This window comes from Heterodontus francisci, chromosome 17 (assembly GCF_036365525.1).
Source record: "Heterodontus francisci isolate sHetFra1 chromosome 17, sHetFra1.hap1, whole genome shotgun sequence".
NCBI lineage: Eukaryota > Metazoa > Chordata > Chondrichthyes > Heterodontiformes > Heterodontidae > Heterodontus > Heterodontus francisci.
This window is the reverse complement of record NC_090387.1, coordinates 68,915,134-68,934,217: the sequence shown is the minus strand read 5'-3', so window position 1 is coordinate 68,934,217 and position 19,084 is coordinate 68,915,134. Positions and strand designations below refer to the sequence as shown.

At 46.6% G+C, this 19,084-nt stretch overlaps 2 long non-coding RNA genes across 2 annotated transcripts; one reads left to right on the top strand and one right to left on the bottom strand.

Moving 5' to 3' along the window:
• Window positions 1-1,280: 1,280 nt before the first annotated feature.
• LOC137379213 (uncharacterized) lies at window positions 1,281-2,609 on the top strand. The gene is made up of 2 exons (XR_010976763.1): window positions 1,281-1,941; window positions 2,391-2,609. It is a non-coding gene; the product is annotated as an uncharacterized lncRNA (long non-coding RNA).
• A 10,838-nt stretch (window positions 2,610-13,447) lies between these two features.
• LOC137379014 (uncharacterized) lies at window positions 13,448-15,008 on the bottom strand. The gene is made up of 3 exons (XR_010976721.1): window positions 14,441-15,008; window positions 14,166-14,243; window positions 13,448-13,715 (listed from the first exon to the last, which is right to left on the bottom strand). It is a non-coding gene; the product is annotated as an uncharacterized lncRNA (long non-coding RNA).
• Window positions 15,009-19,084: the final 4,076 nt, after the last annotated feature.

The window sequence follows — 19,084 nt, the reverse complement described above, 5'->3', positions numbered from 1 at the left end:
CCGGTTGCGGAGATGAGAATCATACCAGGGGGACAGAGTGCACATGATGTTCACCTTGTACACTGGATTTATCTTCAGTAACTCTGTAAAAATGACAATATGAAAGGCACAATTCAACATGGCGGCACCTCATCAGACCCTTTCCTATCCTGAGTGGCGTGTAACAGGGCTGTGTTCTCGCACCCACGCTTTTTGGGATTTTCTTCTCCCTGCTGCTTTCACATGCGTTCAAGTCTTCTGCAGAAGGAATTTTCCTCCACACAAGATCAGGGGGCAGGTTGTTCAACCTTGCCCGCCGAAGAGCGAAGTCCAAAGTACGGAAAGTCCTCATCAGGGAACTCCTCTTTGCTGACGATGCTGCTTTAACATCTCACACTAAAGAGGGCCTGCAGAGTCTCATCGAAAGGTTTGCGGCTGCCTGCAATGAATTTGGCCTAACCGTCAGCCTCAAGAAAACGAACATCATGGGGCAGGACGTCAGAAATGCTCCATCCATCAATATTGGCGACCACGCTCTGGAAGTGGTTCAAGAGTTCACCTACCTAGGCTCAACTATCACCAGTAACCTGTCTCTAGATGCAGAAATCAACAAGCGCATGGGAAAGGCTTCCACTGCTATGTCCAGACTGGCCAAGAGAGTGTGGGAAAATGGCACACTGACACGGAACACAAAGGTCCGAGTGTATCAAGCCTGTGTCCTCAGTACCTTGCTCTATGGCAGTGAGGCCTGGACAACGTATGTCAGCCAAGAGCGACGTCTCAATTCATTCCATCTTCGCTGCCTCCGGAGAATACTTGGCATCAGGTGGCAGGACCGTATCTCCAACACAGAAGTCCTCGAGGCAGCCAACATCCCCAGCTTATACACACTACTGAGTCAGCGGCGCTTGAGATGGCTTGGCCATGTGAGCCGCATGGAAGATGGCAGGATCCCCAAAGACACATTGTGCAGCGAGCTTGCCACTGGTATCAGACCCACCGGCCGTCCATGTCTCCGCTTTAAAGACGTCTGCAAACGCGACATGAAATCCTGTGACATTGATCACAGGTCGTGGGAGTCAGTTGCCAGCGTTTGCCAGAGCTGGCGGGCAGCCATAAAGGTGGGGCTAAAGTGTGGCAAGTCGAAGAGACTTAGCAGTTGGCAGGAAAAAAGACAAAAGCGAAGGGGAGAGCCAACTGTGGAACAGCCCCGATAAACACATTTTTCTGCAGCACCTTTTAAGAGCCTGTCACTCCAGAATTGGCCTTTATAGCCACTCCAGGCCGTGCTCCACACACCACTGACCACCTCCAGGCGCTTACCCATTGTCTCTCGAGATAAGGAGGCCAAAGAAGAAGAACTGTGTAAATATTTAGAATCAGAAAGGACATCGAACTAAATTGCTGTAATTAAGAAATCTTTTTGGGACGTGTTGTGAGTGAAGGAGACGGGTGCAATTCAAACCTTCAGCCGCTGACTCACTTCGGTGCCCCGTGTGCATTCAGTCGGGACCGAGCCGCTCCTTCCCTGGTTTTGCAGCCGGTTCTCCACCGATCACAAGCCCATAAAACTCTTCTCGGATTCAGTAAACGGCACAAGATCGAGAAGTGCTGATTGGGTGAGGGCTGGAAGCTGGTGAAGAAGTTAGTGAAATGTCTGACTCGAAGTCCTGTGTGTGCCTGGATGGTGAGTGGTGTCTGGTGCAGTCCTTTCAGCACAGTGTCCCGGCTCAGTCTCACTGAGGGGCAGCAGCATTGGAGGGGAGGCTGTTTATTAAAGGAACTGCAGAACAGAATGTGTCAAAGAGTCGGGGCTCCTCCACACGGGGGGCATTTCCCAGGGTTTTAAGCACAACTCAATGTCTGTGTTTTTCCTCTTTTCAGGATCCTGCTCCTGTGAAAACACCTGCAGGTGCTCCGACTGCCGATGTCCCACCAGCAAAGCTGGACACTGCCGGAAAAGTGAGAAACTGTGGGAGTGTTTAAAGCTCCTCACATTGTATTTCTGTGACTGATAGTTCTGGGCAGAACTCAGAGAGGAACACGATAGAAAAGGACAAGGCCCATGATTTCACCTGATTTAATTCCCATCAAATTTATGCAAAGTCAAATCTAAAGAACTCGAGGAGAGAATCCTGTTGGTTAAAGAAGTGTCTGAGTTTTACATCGGAAAGCGTTGATATTATAGATTTATCACTAGAGATAGTGTTGGAGAGATACTGACACCAACATATTCACCAAAACTCTCTCACACTGTGTTCTGATGTTGAGCCTGTTCAGTTGGGCCATTTAGAGATATGTCACAGATTAGTTTATGAGGGAGGGGCTGAGTGCTGACATGGGAGGGTCTCGGGGTGTTTGAGTGAACTAATTCATTGTAAGTAATTTCTGCCTTTGCCCTCTCCTCTCAGGTTGCTGCTCTTGCTGTCCTGCAGGATGCACGAACTGCGCCAATGGCTGTGTGTGTAAAGGGAAAACCTCTGACAAATGTAACTGCTGCTCCTGAACAACAGGCCCTTCAGGCACAATATATGAAATATTGTCCATATGTACTGTATTACACAAGCTGCATGTCCTCAGTGTCTATGTACTGATGAGTTGTGTCTTTATATAAACTAATGGAAAGTGAATGAATTGTTTTTGAGAGTGTCATTTTAGTATCAGTAAATTAAAATAAATTCCAAGTTCAGTGATAAGTGCCATTCTCCTCCTTAAAAAAGTGACATCTGTAATGACAGCGCAAGGTATAGCGAACAATTTAGAACCTAAACAGGCCACATCGCATAAAATGATGCCTTAAAGCCATATTACCATCTGGTGCAATCTTGTGGTTGTGGTTAATGCATGTGGTGATGGAGCAGTGTGGGGAATGGTGGAGTGACTGGCTGGATGGTGACGCTGCTTCAGTATTACGGTTCATGTCGGTTAGGATGGTACTTACAGCTTCATCATCAAGGCAGAAAATGATGGGATGTGAGGAATAGGATTCTTGTTTCTTTGTTGTGACTCAGTGGCGCTGCTCTGTCACATTAAGAAGGAGCCCCCCAGAGTAAGACACAAGAAATGCAACCTCTGGGGTTTATGGAAGCATTTTTGGTATCAGTAAATAAAAAAAGGATTTCATAGAGAAATACAGCCCTGAAACAGGCCCTTCGGCCCACCGAGTCTGTGCCGACCACCAACCACCCATTTATACAAATCCTACATTAATCCCATTTCCCTCTCACATCCCCACCTTCCTTCAATTCTCCTACCACCTACCTACAGTCGGGGCAATTTACAATGGCCAATTTACCTATCAACCCGCAAGTCTTTGGCATGTGGGAGGAAACACACGCAGTCACATGGAGAGCTTGCAAACTCTGCACAGGCAGTACCCAGAACCGAATCCGGGTCGCTGGAGCTGTGACGCTGCGGTGTTAACCACTGCGCCGCCCCTGTTCAGATGATGTAAGATTGGCCAATTGGTGAAGATAGTGTTCAGAGGTCAGAATCTTGAAGTATCTGCAAGTTTGCAGTTTTAAGCCAACAGCAGGGAAAATGGCAGTGTTTTTTTTTAAGTGCGTGTTCTGTGACACTGCAAACAGCACTGCTCAAGCATCAGAAATAGGTTTATAATAGTAACCTTAAACTAGTCTTATCACTCCTCTCCCTCATTCTCTAGGTTTAGTTAATTTTATTTTGTCTAATCTAATCTACCCTAACATTTCCTGCCCTCTTCCTTGTAAAAGTCCAATGTCATTCACTTAATTGTTTTCTTCTTCCTCCGAGCTCCCTTTATCCACCTAAGGTGGAAACATGTATCACATATCTGCATTTTAATTTCTGTAACAGCAAGCAGGTGCATTATTACACATTAAAAATCTGAAAGTCTGCTGACCCTCGGAGCTCAACAGCTCCCAAATGAGTAAACTCAGCCGCAGGCTGGGAAGTGTTAGCTGAAATTTCAATAAACATTTGAAATTTTCATAACTTCAGCAAGGCTCATTTATTTTCTGGCTTCAATCAACCACTAAATTGCTAAATGTATGACATGACCTGGCATGTGAGAGAGAGAGTGTGTTTGGCGAGGGAGCAAAGCTAAGAACTGTCAAACATATTTCCAATGTCAAAAAGAGCCCCTTTAAGAAAATCTGAGTAAAAAACTAATTGGCAATATATGTTGCCATGGGGGTATTCACATAAAGAGAAGCTTCTGCTTCTTTCAGAATATTAAGAGATGTACATGACCTTTACTTGCAGGATTACTCCCGGCTTTGCTTCCAAACTGAAACAAACAGACTCAATGACAACGCAAAGGCAGCATATCCAAATTTATCAATGACACAAAATAGGTAGCATTGTAAGCAGTGTGGATGAAAGCACAAACCTATTAAGAGCTACTGATAGATTAGGGCCACGCCCCTACGCCCCTAGCCAAGCAGTTCCAGTACAGCTACAACACTGGCATCTACCCTGCAATGTGGAAAATTGCCCAGGTATGTCCTGTACACAAAAAGCAGGACAAGTCCAACCCGGCCAATTACTGCCCCATCAGTCTACTCTCAATCATCAGTAAAGTGATGGAAGGTGTCACTGACAATGCCATCAAGAGGCACTTGCTGAGCAATAACCTGCTCAGCGACACTCAGTTTGGTTTCCGCCAGGGCCACTCAGCTCCAGACCTCATTACAGCCTTGGTTCAAACAAGGACAAAAGAGCTGAACACTCCAGAGGTGAGGGGAGAGTGACTGCCCTTGACATCAAGGCAGCATTTGGCCGAGTATGGAATCAAAGAGCCCGAGCAAAACTGGAGTCAATGGGAATCAGGGGGAACACTCTCCGCTGGTTGGAGTCATACCTAACGCAAAGGAAGATGGTTGTGGTTGTTGGAGGTCAATCATCTGAGCTCCAGGACATCACTGCAGGAGTTCTTCAGGGTAGAGTCCGAGGCCCAACAATCTTCTGCTGCTTCATCAAGAACCTTCCTTCAGTCATAAGGTCAGAAGTGGGGGATGTTCACTAATGACTGCACAATGTTCAGCACCATTTGCAATGACTCAGATACTGAAGCAGCCTGTGTCCAGCTGAAGCAAGACCCGGACAATATCCAGGTTTGGGCTGATAAGTGGCAAGTAACATTCGCACCACACAAGTGCCAGGCAATGACCATCTCCAACAAGAGATAATCTAACCATCTCCCCTTGACATTCAATGGCATTACAATTGCTGAATCCCCCACGATCAACATCCCAGGTGCTACCATTGACCGGAAAGTGAACTGGAGTAGCCATATAAATACCGTGGCTACAAGAGCAGGTCAGAGGTAGGAATCCTGTGACGAGTAACTCACCTCCTGACTCCCCAAAGCCTGTCCACCATCTACAAGGCACAAGTCAGGAGTGTGATGGAATACTCTCCACTGGTCTAGATGGGTGCAGCTCCAACAAAACTCAAGAAGCTCGACAACATCCAGAACAAAGAAGCCTGCTTGATTGGCACCCCATCCACAAACATTCACTCCCTCCACCACCAACGCACGGAGGCAGCAGTGTGTACCATCTACAAGATGCACTGCAACAACTCACCAAGGCTCCTTAGACAGCACCTTCCAAACCCACGATCTCGACTACCGAGCAGGACAAGGGCGGCAGACGCATGGGAACACCACTACCTGCAGATTCCCCTCCACGCCACACACCATCCTGACTTGGAGCTATAGCGCCATTCCTTCACAGTCACTGGGTCAAAATCCTGGAACTCCCTTCCTAACAGCACTCTAGGTGTACCTAACCCACATGGACTGCAGCAGTTCAAGAAGTCAGCTTACCACCACCTTCTCAGGGGCAATTAAGGGATGGGCAATAAATGCTGGCCACGCCAGTGACGCCCACATCCCAGGAACAAATAAAAAACGTGAATGGGAGAAATTGTGGCAAATGGCTTTCAATGTGGGCAAATGTGATGTCATCCACTTTGGACTTAAAAAGGATAGAACAGGGTACTTTCTAAAATGATGGAAAGCTAGAAACAGTGGAGGTTCAAAGGGACTTGGGGGTCCAGATATGTAGATCATTAAAATGTCATGAACAGGTACAGAAAATAATCAAAAGGGCTAACGGAATGCTGGTCTTTATATCTAGAGCATTGGAATACAATAGGATAGAAGCCAGGCTTCAGGAAGGATATATTGGCCTTGTTGGGAGTGCCGCATAGATTTACCAGCATGATACCTGGACTCGAGGGTTAAATTACTCTGATAGATTACACAAACTTAGAAGGTTAAGGGGTGATTTGATTGACATTTATGATATTAAGGGGAACTGATGGGTAGATGGAGAGAAACTAGTTCCGCTGGTTGGGAAATCTCGGATTAGGGGGCATTGTTTAAAGATTAGAGCCAGGCCTTTCAGGAGTGAAATCAAGAAACACTTTCACACACAGAGCAGTAGAAATTTGGAACTCACTTCCACAATGGTAATTGATGCAAGATCAATTGTTAATTTTAAATCAGAGATTGATTTTTTTGTTGACCAGAAGGAGAAGGGATATGGGGCAAAGGTGCTATATAGAGTCAGGTTGCTGATCAGCCATGATCTCACTGCATGGTGGAATAGGCTCGAGGGGCTAAATGTTCCTCCTGTTCCAAGCAGCCAAGTTCCATTGTTTTTAAGCCTCCTTCTCTCATCCTCCATTAAAGACCATAACTCATACTCTGTATGATTCCATGGGGTGCTGGCACTCTTTGGTACTTTACCAAAGTGGCTTATTTTCACATAATATTCTAGATTCTAGCGGAATAATTCTGCAAGGTTCTGCCATCAGCACATATACACACACAGTCATAGATGTGGGTCAAAGAATCTGCACTATGGAGTGATAGCTCTATTCCCAATCTGAACTGATATCTAGTATGGCTCTATGCAGTTAGTGGAGCCTTGCAACAGTCAAAAGGATATTCAGCTGTGTGAAACATCACAGCCAAGACAATCTTGTCCTCACGAATTTCCAATTTTTCAATTTTCCAAAATCATTCCTGACTCCACTCTGCATCTAGCGAGCACGTGCATCAGGATTGGAAATTCTGATCATTTAAAAACAACGCCTTGTCTGTTGGGAGCAAAGTGCAGAGTTTTGTCAAACTGCCGCTTTCATGCCCATGCCTGCTGATATTTTCACCTGTCACTGTTTTTAACCTTGATTGCTAATCAGTGGCTGCTTTTTCACTTCCCTAAACTGAGGATAACTCCAGTTCTGCTCTGGCTAAAATCAGCACACATTGAAGCTGGGACAATCCTTTTCTGCATTATTTATTGATGGTGCATTTATCCACTGAGCTATCTGGGGAGCCCAGAAAATGTTACATTATGCGAGTTAAACTGGGCAGAAATCAATCATTTCTGGAGCAATCATTACGACCAAGCCCACATCTCTTAACTACTCCATGCATTTTGGCTGACAGGACAGGGATTTACAGGTACTTTTAAGACTTTCAATTGGCTTAGTTTCTTCAGAATATAAGAAGCCATTCCATGAGAGGATAGTAACATTTAGGGAACTACCTCATGAACTTTACAACCTGTTAAACAAAAAAGACACAAGAAAATATCAAGAAAAAAACTGAAGACATTTTTTAAAATAGCAAATGCATAAACATGTATAAGACATGAACAACAGTCCCTGTTGTGCATTTTTATGTAGCTCAGGCTTTAAGCAGAATTAGACCAAAAATACATTCTAACAAACTTCCAGATCCGAATATTTAAAGATCATTATCAGATACAGTAGGGGGTGCAAGACATGATTCCTGCTCCAAACCTGCGGCAAAGTGGCGCAGTGGAGAGCACCGCAGCCTCACAGCTCCAGCGTCCCGGGTTCAATTCTGGGTACTGCCTGTGTGGAGTTTGCAAGTTCTCCCTGTGTCTGCGTGGGTTTTCTCCGGGTGCTCCGGTTTCCTCCCACAAGCCAAAAGACTTGCAGGTTGGTAGGTAAATTGGCCATTATAAATTGCCCCTAGTAGAGGTAGGTGGTAGGGAAATATAGGGACAGGTGGGGATGCGGTAGGAATATGGGATTAGTGTAGGATTAGTATAAATGGGTGGTTGATGGTCGGCACAGACTCGGTGGGCCGAAGGGCCTGTTTCAGTGCTGTATCTCTAAACTAAACTAAAATATGTTAGTTCCTGTGATAAATGCCCTTCTCTCCCTTAAAGAAATGACATCTCTAATGACAGCACAACATGTAGTGAATGAGTTAGAACCTAAACAGTCCACGTGGCATTAAATGATGCCTTAAAGCCATATTGCCATCGGATGCAATCTTATGGGAGCGGGTAAAGCATGTGGTGATGGAGCAGTGTGGGGAATGGTGGCGTGACTGGCTGGATGGTGTGAGGGAAAACCTCTGACAAATGTAACTGCTGCTCCTGAACAACAGGCCCTTCAGGCGCAATATATGAAATATTGTCCATATGTACTGTATTACACAAGCCAAATGTCCTCACTGTCTGTGTCCTGATGAGTTGTGTCTTTATATAAACTAATGGAAATTGTATGAATTGTTTTTGCAAATGTCATTTTTCATATCATTTAATAAAATTTCACTAACGCAAGTGCTGTGATAAGTGCCATTCTCTGCCTTAAATAAGTGATATTCCTAATGACAGCACATTGTGTCGGGAATGAGATAGAGCCTTATCTGTATCATCAAGCCATAATGTATAAAATATTGGATTAAAGCCACATTGCCACCTGGTACAGTCTGGTGGATGAGGTGAAACCATCTGATGATGGGAATGGTGGAGTAAATGATTCAATGGTATTTCTGCTGTGCACCAGTGAGGCAGTGTCCTACTATCAAATGTACCATAAATTAGATGACAACCTGTCCAATCTGTCTACCTATTTCACATCCTCAGGCCAATATTAAAATATTCTTTGGAACTATTGGAAGAAGTGCAGACAGTTGTTTTGATGTCCTGGCCAATGTTCCACAACAAGCCAAAATAGATTAGTTAGTTAATTATCTCATCACAGTTTCTCGGTCTCACTGTCTGTAACATGGACCCTGCTTTTGCCCAACTAATAACACAGAACCATAGAATGATGCAGCACAGAAAGAGGCCATTTGGCCCATTGCAACTGTGCCAACTCATTGGTAGAGTTATCCAATTATTCCCACTCCCCTCCTCCTTTACCATCGTCCTGTAAATGTTTCCCTTCGAGTATTTATCCAATCCTTTCTGAATGTTATTGCTGAATCTGCTTCCACCATCCTTTCAAGTATTCCGGATCATGACAACTGGCTGTGTATAAAAGCCTTGCCTCTGTTATTTTTTCCAATCACCTTAAATCAGTGTCATTTGGTTATCAAAACTTCTGCCATTGGAACAGTTTCAGTTTTGTGCAACTCTATCAAATCTCTCTTAACATTCTCCGCAGTAAGGAGAACAACTCTCTATTCTCTTCACCTCACTGAAATCTTCATCCCTTGTAGAAATCTAGTAAATCACTTCTGCAGACTCTCCAAGTCCTTGATGTCCTTCCTAAAATGTGGTACCCAGAATTTGGCACAATACTCCAGCATATGCCTAATGAGTGCTTTATAAAAGTTTAGCTTAGATTTCTTGCTTTTTACTCTATTTTTCTATTCCTAAAGTCAAGAATTGCTGATGCCTTTTTAACAGCCTTGTCAACTGTCCTCCACCTTTCAGCACCACTTCGCTATGCCTCAGGCAGCCTTTTGTCATTGGAGACCCTCAAAATATCCCTGGAAAGGGGCCACATGCAGGAGGCATCTGTGTGCCCTCATCATGATCCACGAGACTACAACAAGCATATGTCTTGGGCTTGTTCCGCTGGGAGAGAAAAAACATTCATCTTTGTGTCTGCATTAGAAAATGGCACACAATCGCAGAAAGGGTGCCAAGACTGGCGGTTGTCTGCCAAAGCTCGATGCCTTGAGCCCAATGGTGGAGGAGATCATGGAGCTGGCATGGCCACAGGATGGATGCAGCCTTGCAGAAGGAGAGACGGGGCACCTTCCCAAGACAGTGAATAATGTTGCCATGGGGCAGAAGGGTGCATCTGCAGCAATGGAGCCCTGCTGCTGATAAGGCATTCAGTGCCTACAGGCATCTCCAATGTAGGGGTGTGTGCTATGTCAGGAGGGGAGACCCTTGACCCTTAAATGTCTCTGTTCTCTCACACAGGTCCCATAGAACATCCACAAAGAGCCTCTGAGACTGTAGTAGGGTTTACCACGTCTGAGGGGGAGAATTGAGCTTCAGAGGGGCATCATCTCCTCAGAGCCCTGCACTCTTCACCAGCAAAGCGACAGTCATGGTGGTGCGTATGTGCTCGCGCTTAGATATGGCACACAAACTGGTGGACTCTGCATGGATCTGCCCGAGCAGCTGATAGAGACTGTGACAACCCAGGCCTCTGACAGTCGAAGGACTGTGGGAGGCCAGGTCCATGCTGAACCGTAGTCTCATGATGTGCCGCTGGTGTCTCCAGCATCATGAGAAATGCTGCAGCTGCAGTGAGAGGTCAGGCAACATCTGGCAAAGATGCCAGAGGCTATGCGTGCCCGAGAGCTGATGATAATATAGTCCACCCAGGCCTTGAGTGCCACACTGTCTCTGACACAAGTGCCATCCTCCATTGAGTGATTGGCTCCATCAAAGCCACATCCAGCAGAGCACTCAGTGTCTACAGGATATTCATGCTGCCTTAACTACCCTCGTCTTGATCATGAGTGCAAGGCAGCAGTGGGATGGAGAGAGGGGGCAGGGGACCTGGAGTCACAACCAGATCCTCTACACTCTCAGGTCAGCAGGGAGGCACAAGTGTGCCTTGCAAGGGAGGAGGAATTGCTGCTTATCACTGCTGGGACTCCTCTCAGGGTGCTCCTGGTGTGGGCAGCAATTTCTCTGCCTCTCTGCCAGTGTTGCCAGATCCTCCTTCATCACTGATGACAGAGGATGGTACTGCTTCTGTGCAGGATACCCTCAACATGCTGGGGCCCTCCAAGCTTAAGGCATCCAGAGGACGACTGCCAAGGTCATCCCAAGCCAAGGGCAGCAAGGTCAGCAGCCTGCCTCCACTTCAGCTGACAGTGCAGGGGGACACTGCATAGGAGTGCACACAAAAGAATAAAGAAGAGCACATAGAAGTACGAGAGACTCACAGGTGAATATGTAATGTAAGTAGAAAGGCTAGCATTAGTTGTCAGAGATAATAAAGATAATTTTCTATCACCCAAAGTATCCTTCCTCTTTTTTATGGCCTTTGGTACTTTATTTCAACCCGGCCTCTGTCAAGGTTCTCGATGCAAGGGACCTTGCAGTGAGGAGTAAAGTCTGGAGCCTTGCCAGCTGAATCCATTGGGAAGGATGTGGGCATAAGAGGGGTGACAATCCCAGGCTGTGGATGCACTTAGGTTAAAGCCTTCCTGTACATGGACAACGTCGCCGTCTTCTGTTCGGATCCACTGTCGGTTCGCAGACGGATGAGCATCTGCGACCAGTTCGAACTGGCCTCGGAAGCCAAAGTAAATCACGGCAAGAGCGAAGCCATGTTCTTGAGGAACTGGGCAGACTGTTCCTTTGTCCCCTTCACTGTCAGCTCAGACAACCTGAAGGTGATGGAGATATGGATTGGAAGGGCTGGGGAATGCGCAAAAAACTGGAAGGAGAATGTAGCCATGGTGAAACAGAAACTGGGCGTATGGGAGCAGCATTCTCTCCTCATTGTGGGTAAGAACCTGGTCATTAAGTGCGCGGCACTCACGTTGTTACTGTACGTGGCACAGGTCTGGCCTATACCCCACTCCTGTGCCATGGCGGTCACCCGAGCCATCTTTCAATTTATCTGGAGATCGAAATGGACCGGGTTCACAGGGACACGATGTTCAAAGCTTTGGATAAAGGGGGAAAAACATACCCAATGTCACCCTCATCCTGATGGCCAATTTTGTGTGCAGCTGCATCAAGCTGTGTGTAGAACCGCAGTACGCAAACACCAAATGTCACTCTGTGCTGGGCTTCTATCTGTCCTCAATATTGCAAAGGATGGGTCTGGCCACATTGCCGTGGAACAGTCCATTTAGTTGGACTGTGCCTTACAGCCTATCCTTCGTGGAAAAGTTTGTGCAGAAAAACACCTTTGACCACCAATCCATCAGGCAGTGGTCTGCATGGAATGTCCTCAAGGCCCTACGGGAAAAGGAGATGGTGGATCCTGTCAGATGGTTCCCTGAGCAGACTGTCAAAGTCATTTGGTAGAATGCCCCATCACCAGAAATTTCAAACAAGCACCAAGACATAGCTTGGCTGGTGGTGAGAAGGGCCCTCCCCGTCAGATCCCTCCTGCATGCCCATAATCTCAGCGCCTCCGGCGTTGCACTCAAGATGGCTGTGGTGGGGAAGAGACCATCATACACCTCATTCTGGAATGTGCCTTTGCAGAGCAGGTGTGGAAAGAGAGGCACTGGTTTTCTCGTGATTCATCCCAAGCAGCTCTGTAATACATGACTCTGTGCTCTATGGGCTGTTCCCAGGGATGCACAACGAGATAAACATCAACTGCTGCTGGAGGACCATCAACTCGGTTAAGGATGCTCTTTGGTCTCCCTGAAGCTTGCTGGTCTTCCAGAGCAAAGATTTGTCGAAGACCGAGTGTTGCAGACTGGCACATTCCAAGCTCCAGGACTACGTGCTGAGGGACGCACTAAAGCTTGGGGTAGCCATCGCAAAGGCTCAATGGGGAAAGGCCACAGTGTAAGGTCCTCCTGACATAGTGTACGGAGGGGCTGGAACCTGTGTAAAACCCCTCGGGCTGTATGCACCAAATATAATTTTGCTGTGTAATACAAATGTACATTGCATTTAAAATGGAATGGCAAGGTTTGTGAGGCACCTCAGGCTCTGTATCGAAGGCATCTGATCGCTGTTGTACTTTCCCAAAGGTCAAATTTGAACTGCTTTGAACTGTTCTGTAATTTTATTTTTTACAAATTTTCATGAATAAAGTATATTTTTGGAAAAAAATATATTTGACTGAGATATGTCAATTTTGTGCTTCAATAAACCCCAGAGGTTGCATTTCTTGTCTCCTGCTCTGGGGGGGGCTCCTTCTTAATGTAACAGAGCAGCGCCACTGAGTCACAACAAAGAAAAAAGAATCCTATTCCTCACATCCCATCATTTGCTGCCTTGATGATGAAGCTGTACCATCCTAACCGACATGAACCGTAATACTGAAGCAGCGTCACCATCCAGCCAGTCACTCCACCATTCCCCACACTGCTCCATCACCACATGCATTAACCACTCCCACAAGATTGCACCAGATGGCAATATAGATGTAAGGCGTCATTTTATGCAATGTGGCCTGTTTAGGTTCTAAATTGTTCCCTATACCTTGCGCGGTCATTACAGATGTCACTTTTTTAAGGAGGAGAATGGCACTTATCACTGAACTTGGAATTTTTTTTAATTTACTGATACAAAAATGACACTCTCAAAAACAATTCATTCACTTTCCATTAGTTTATATAAAGACACAACTCATCAGTACATAGACACTGAGGACATGCAGCTTGTGTAATACAGTACATATGGACAATATTTCATATATTGTGCCTGAAGGGCCTGTTGTTCAGGAGCAGCAGTTACATTTGTCAGAGGTTTTCCCTTTACACACACAGCCATTGGCGCAGTTCGTGCATCCTGCAGGACAGCAAGAGCAGCAACCTGAGAGGAGAGGGCAAAGGCAGAAATTACTTACAATGAATTAGTTCACTCAAACACCCCCAGACCCTCCCATTACAGCACTCAGCCCCTCCCTCATAAACTAATCTGTGTCATATCTCCAAATGGCCCAACTGAAGAGGCTCAACATCAGAACACAGTGTGAGAGAGTTTTGGTGAATAAGTTAGTGTCAGTATCTCTCCAACACTATCTCTGGTGATAAATCTATAATATCAATGCTTTCCGATGTAAAACTCAGACACTTCTTTAACCAACAGGATTCTCTCCTCCAGGTTCTTCAGATTGGACTTTGCATAAATTTGATGGGAATTAAATCAAGTGAAATCATGGACCTTGTCCTTTTCTATCGTGTTCTTCTCTGAGTTCTGCCCAGAACTATCAGTCACATAAATACAATGTGAGGAGCTTTAAACACTCCCACAGTTACTCACTTTTCCGGCAGTGTCCAGCTTTGCTGGTGGGGCATCGGCAGTCGGAGCACCTGCAGGTGTTTTCACAGGAGCAGGATCCTGAAAAGAGGAAAAACACAGACATTGAGTTGTGCTTAAAACCCTGGGAAATGCCCCCCGTGTGGAGGAGCCCCGACTCTTTGACACATTCTGTTCTGCAGTTCCTTTAATAAACAGCCTCCCCTCCAATGCTGCTGCCCCTCAGTGAGACTGAGCCGGGACACTGTGCTGAAAGGACTGCACCAGACACCACTCACCATCCAGGCACACACAGGACTTCGAGTCAGACATTTCACTAACTTCTTCACCAGCTTCCAGCCCTCACCCAATCAGCACTTCTCGATCTTGTGCCGTTTGCTGAATCGGAGCCGAGTTTTATGGGCTTGTGATCGGTGGAGAACCGGCTGCAAAACCAGGGAAGGAGCGGCTCGGTCCCGACTGAATGCACACGGGGCACCGAAGTGAGTCAGCGGCTGAAGGTTTGAATTACACCCGTCTCCTTCACTCACAACACGTCCCAAAAAGATTTCTCAATTACAGCAATTTCCCAACATTTTCTGTGCATTTGCCGTGTGTCTGAGCGTCTGCAACACGTTTCACCCCCACCGACTGGGGGAGTCCAGGACTGCACTTTCTGTTTGAAGTTTGATTCACCGTTTTCATTCTGGATATTTGCTCGTTTCTGGGTTTCAGATTGCTCTGCCAGATCCTTTGTCCCAGACAGTTTCCCACCTGCTTTGATATCTACAAGAGTTTACATTGATATTGTGTTTTCATAGGCAGCACATTTCAAACACACAGTGTTTGGAGAGGTGAGAATTGGCCAGTTACCAGATCAATGGGAGGAATCCGGAGAACATGTGACCGCTGAACCGTGTGCAACTTCCTCACTGTTGAAAGACTGAACTAGACAACAACAACTTGTATTTATGTAGCGGCTTTAATGTAATAAAACGTTTCAACGTGCCTCACAGGAACGGTAAAAGGCAAAATTTGACCCCCGGTCACAAAGGGAGGTATTAGGGCAGATGGTCAAAAACTTGGTTTAAGGGAGTGTGTTAATGCAGGAAAGAGAGGGAGGGAGGCGGAGATATTTATGGAGCGAATTCCAAAGCTTTGGTTCTCGGCAGATAAAGTCACCTGACACCAATGGTGCAGCCAATAAAATCAGGGATAGTCAAGAGGCTAGAATTAGTGGAGTGCACACAACTTGGAGGGGGTAGGGCTGGAGAAGATTACAGAGACAGGGAGGCATGAGGCCATGGAGGGATTTGAAAACAAGGATGAGAATTTTAAAATGATGTGATTCAGGGCAAGGACCTGGGGGGAAAGTGAGAGGGTGTTTGGCCTGGTGGGCTCGTGGAAGGGAGGGAAGTGGCTGAGGCAGCTGATCAAATGGCCAGAGTGTCAAAGAGTCATTACAGTACAGGAGGAGGCCATTCGACCCATCTCAATCTTAGTGACAAAAAAGTCCATGAGCTCCTCAGTCTTGCTGTTCGAGGTGAGTGTGGAGGAGATAGGAAGAGGTTTTTTGGAAATAGTTTTCAGTAGGAAAATGACATTGGGGTTTTTTTGCCTGTCAGGCTGATCCCTGAATCATGAGCTGTTTTAGCAGATGAACATCTGCAATCAGTTCGAACTGGCCTCAGGAGCCAAAGTAAATCAGGGCAAGATCGAGGTCATGTTCTTGAGGAACTGGGCCAACTGTTCCTTTGTCCCCTTCACCATCAGTTCAGACGACCTGAAGTTGCTGGGGATATGGTTTGTAGGGGCTGGGGAATGCGCAAAAAACTGAAAGCAGAGTGTCGCCATGGTGAAACAGAAACTGGGCGTATGGGAGCAGCATTCTCTCCTCATTGTGGGTAAGAACCTGGTCATTAAGTGCGAGGCACTCACGTTGTTACTGTACGTGGCACAGGTCTGGCCTATACCCCACTCCTGTGCCATGGCGGTCACCCGAGCCATCTTTCACTTTATCTGGAGATCGAAATGGACCGGGTTCACAGGGACACGATATTCAAAGCTCTGGATAAAGGGGGAAAAACATACCCAATGTCACCCTCATCCTGATGGCCAATTTTGTGTGCAGCTGCATCAAGTTGTGTGTAGAACCGCAGTACGCAAACACCAAATGTCACTCCGTGCTGGGCTTCTATCTGTCCTCAGTATTGCGAAGGATGGGTCTGCCCACATTGCCGTGGAACAGTCCATTTAGTTGGACCGTGCCTTCCTGCCTATCCTTCGTGGAAAAGTTTGTGCAGGGAAACACCTTTGACCACCAATCCATCAGGCAGTGGTCTGCATGGAATGTCCTCAAGGCCCTACGGGAAAAGGAGATGGTGGATCCTGTCAGATGGTTCCCTGAGCAGACTGTCAAAGTCATTTGGGAGAATGCCTCATTACCAGAACTTTCAAACAAGCACCAAGACATAGCTTGGTTGGTGGTGAGAAGGGCCCTCCCCGTCAGATCCCTGCTGCATGCCCAGAATCTCAGCGCCTCAGCCGCTGCCCTCCAGATGACTGTGGTGGGGAAGAGACTATCATCCACCTCATTCTGGAATGTGCCTTTGCAAAGTCGGTGTGGAAAGAGAGGCACTGGTTTTATCGTGATTCATCCCAAGCAGCTCTGTAATACATGACTCTGTGCTCTATGGGCTGTTCCCAGGGACACACAACGAGATAAACATCAACTGCTGCTGGAGGACCATCAACTCGGTTAAGGATGCTCTTTGGTCTCCCTGAAGCTTGCTGGTCTTCCAGAGCAAAGATTTGTCGAAGACCGAGTGTTGCAGACTGGCACATTCCAAGCTCCAGGACTACGTGCTGAGGGACGCACTAAAGCTTGGGGTAGCCATCGCTAAGGCTCAATGGGGAAAGGCCACAGTGTAAGGTCCTCCTGACATAGTGTACGGAGGGGCTGGAACCTGTGTAAAACCCCTCGGGCTGTATGCACCAAATATAATTTTGCTGTGTAATACAAATGTACATTGCATTTAAAATGGAATGGCAAGGTTTGTGAGGCACCTCAGGCTCTGTATCGAAGGCATCTGATCGATGTTGTACTTTCCCAAAGGTCAAATTTGAACTGCTTTGAACTGTTCTGTAATTTTATTTTTTACAAATTTTCATGAATAAAGTATATTTTTGGAAAAAAATATATTTGACTGAGATATGTCAATTTTGTGCTTCAATAAACCCCAGAGGTTGCATTTCTTGTCTCTTGCTCTGGGGGAGCTCCGTCTTAATGTGACAAGAATCCTATTCCCCACATCCCATCATTTTCTGCCTTGATGATGAAGCGACATGAACCGTAATACTGAAGCAGCATCACCATCCAGCCAGTCACTCCACCATTCCCCACACTGCTCCATCACCACATGCATTAACCACTCCCACAAGATTGCACCAGATGGCAATATGGCTTTAAGGCATAGTTCTGGGCAGAACTGAGAGAGGAACATGATAGAAAAGGACAAGGCCCATGATTTCAACTGATTTAATTCCCATCAAATTTATGCAAAGTCAAATCTAATGAAACCCGAGGAGAGAATCCTGTTGGTTAAAGAAGTGTCTGAGTTTTACATCGGAAAGCGTTGATATTATAGATTTATCACTAGAGATAGTGTTGGAGAGTTACTGACACTAACATATTCACCAAAACTCTCTCTCACTGTGTTCTGATGTTGAGCCTGTTCAGTTGGGTCATTTGGTGATTTGACACAGATTTGTTTATGAGCGAGGGGCTGAGTGCTGTCATGGGAGGGTCTGGGTGTGTTTGAGTGAACTAATTCATTGTAAGTAATTTCTGCCTTTGCCCTCTCCTCTCAGGTTGCTGCTCTTGCTGTCCTGCAGGATGCACGAACTGCGCCAATGGCTGTGTGTGTAAAGGGAAAACCTCTGACAAATGTAACTGCTGCTCCTGAACAACAGGCCCTTCAGGCACAATATATGAAATATTGTCCATATGTACTGTATTACACAAGCTGCATGTCCTCAGCTGACGATGCTGCTTTAACATCTCACACTGAAGAATGCCTGCAGAGTCTCATCGACAGGTTTGCGTCTGCCTGCAATGAATTTGGCCTAACCATCAGCCTCAAGAAAACGAACATCATGGGGCAGGATGTCAGAAATGCTCCATCCATCAATATTGGCGACCACGCTCTGGAAGTGGTTCAAGAGTTCACCTACCTAGGCTCAACTATCACCAGTAACCTGTCTCTAGATGCAGAAATCAACAAGCGCATGGGTAAGGCTTCCACTGCTATGTTCAGACTGGCAAGAGAGTGTGGGAAAATGGCGCACTGACACGGAACACAAAAGTCCGAGTGTATCAGGCCTGTGTCCTCAGTACCTTGCTCTACGGCAGCGAGGCCTGGACAACGTATGCCAGCCAAGAGCGACGTCTCAATTCATTCCATCTTCGCTTGGCATCAGGTGGCAGGACTATATCTCCAACACAGAAGTCCTTGAAGCGGCCAACATCCCCAGCTTATACACACTACTGAGTCAGCGGCGCTTGAGATGGCTTGGCCATGTGAGCCGCATGGAAGATGGCAGGATCCCCAAAGACACATTGTACAGCGAGCTCGCCACTGGTATCAGACCTACCGGCCGTCCATGTCTCCGTTATAAAGACGTCTGCAAACGCGACATGAAATCGTGTGACATTGATCACAAGTCGTGGGAGTCAGTTGCCAGCATTCGCCAGAGCTGGCGGGCAGCCATAAAGACAGGGCTAAATTGTGGCGAGTCAAAGAGACTTAGTAGTTGGCAGGAAAAAAGACAGAGGCGCAAGGGGAGAGCCAACTGTGCAACAGCCCCAACAAACAAATTTCTCTGCAGCACCTGTGGAAGAGCCTGTCACTCCAGAATTGGCCTTTATAGCCACTCCAGGCGCT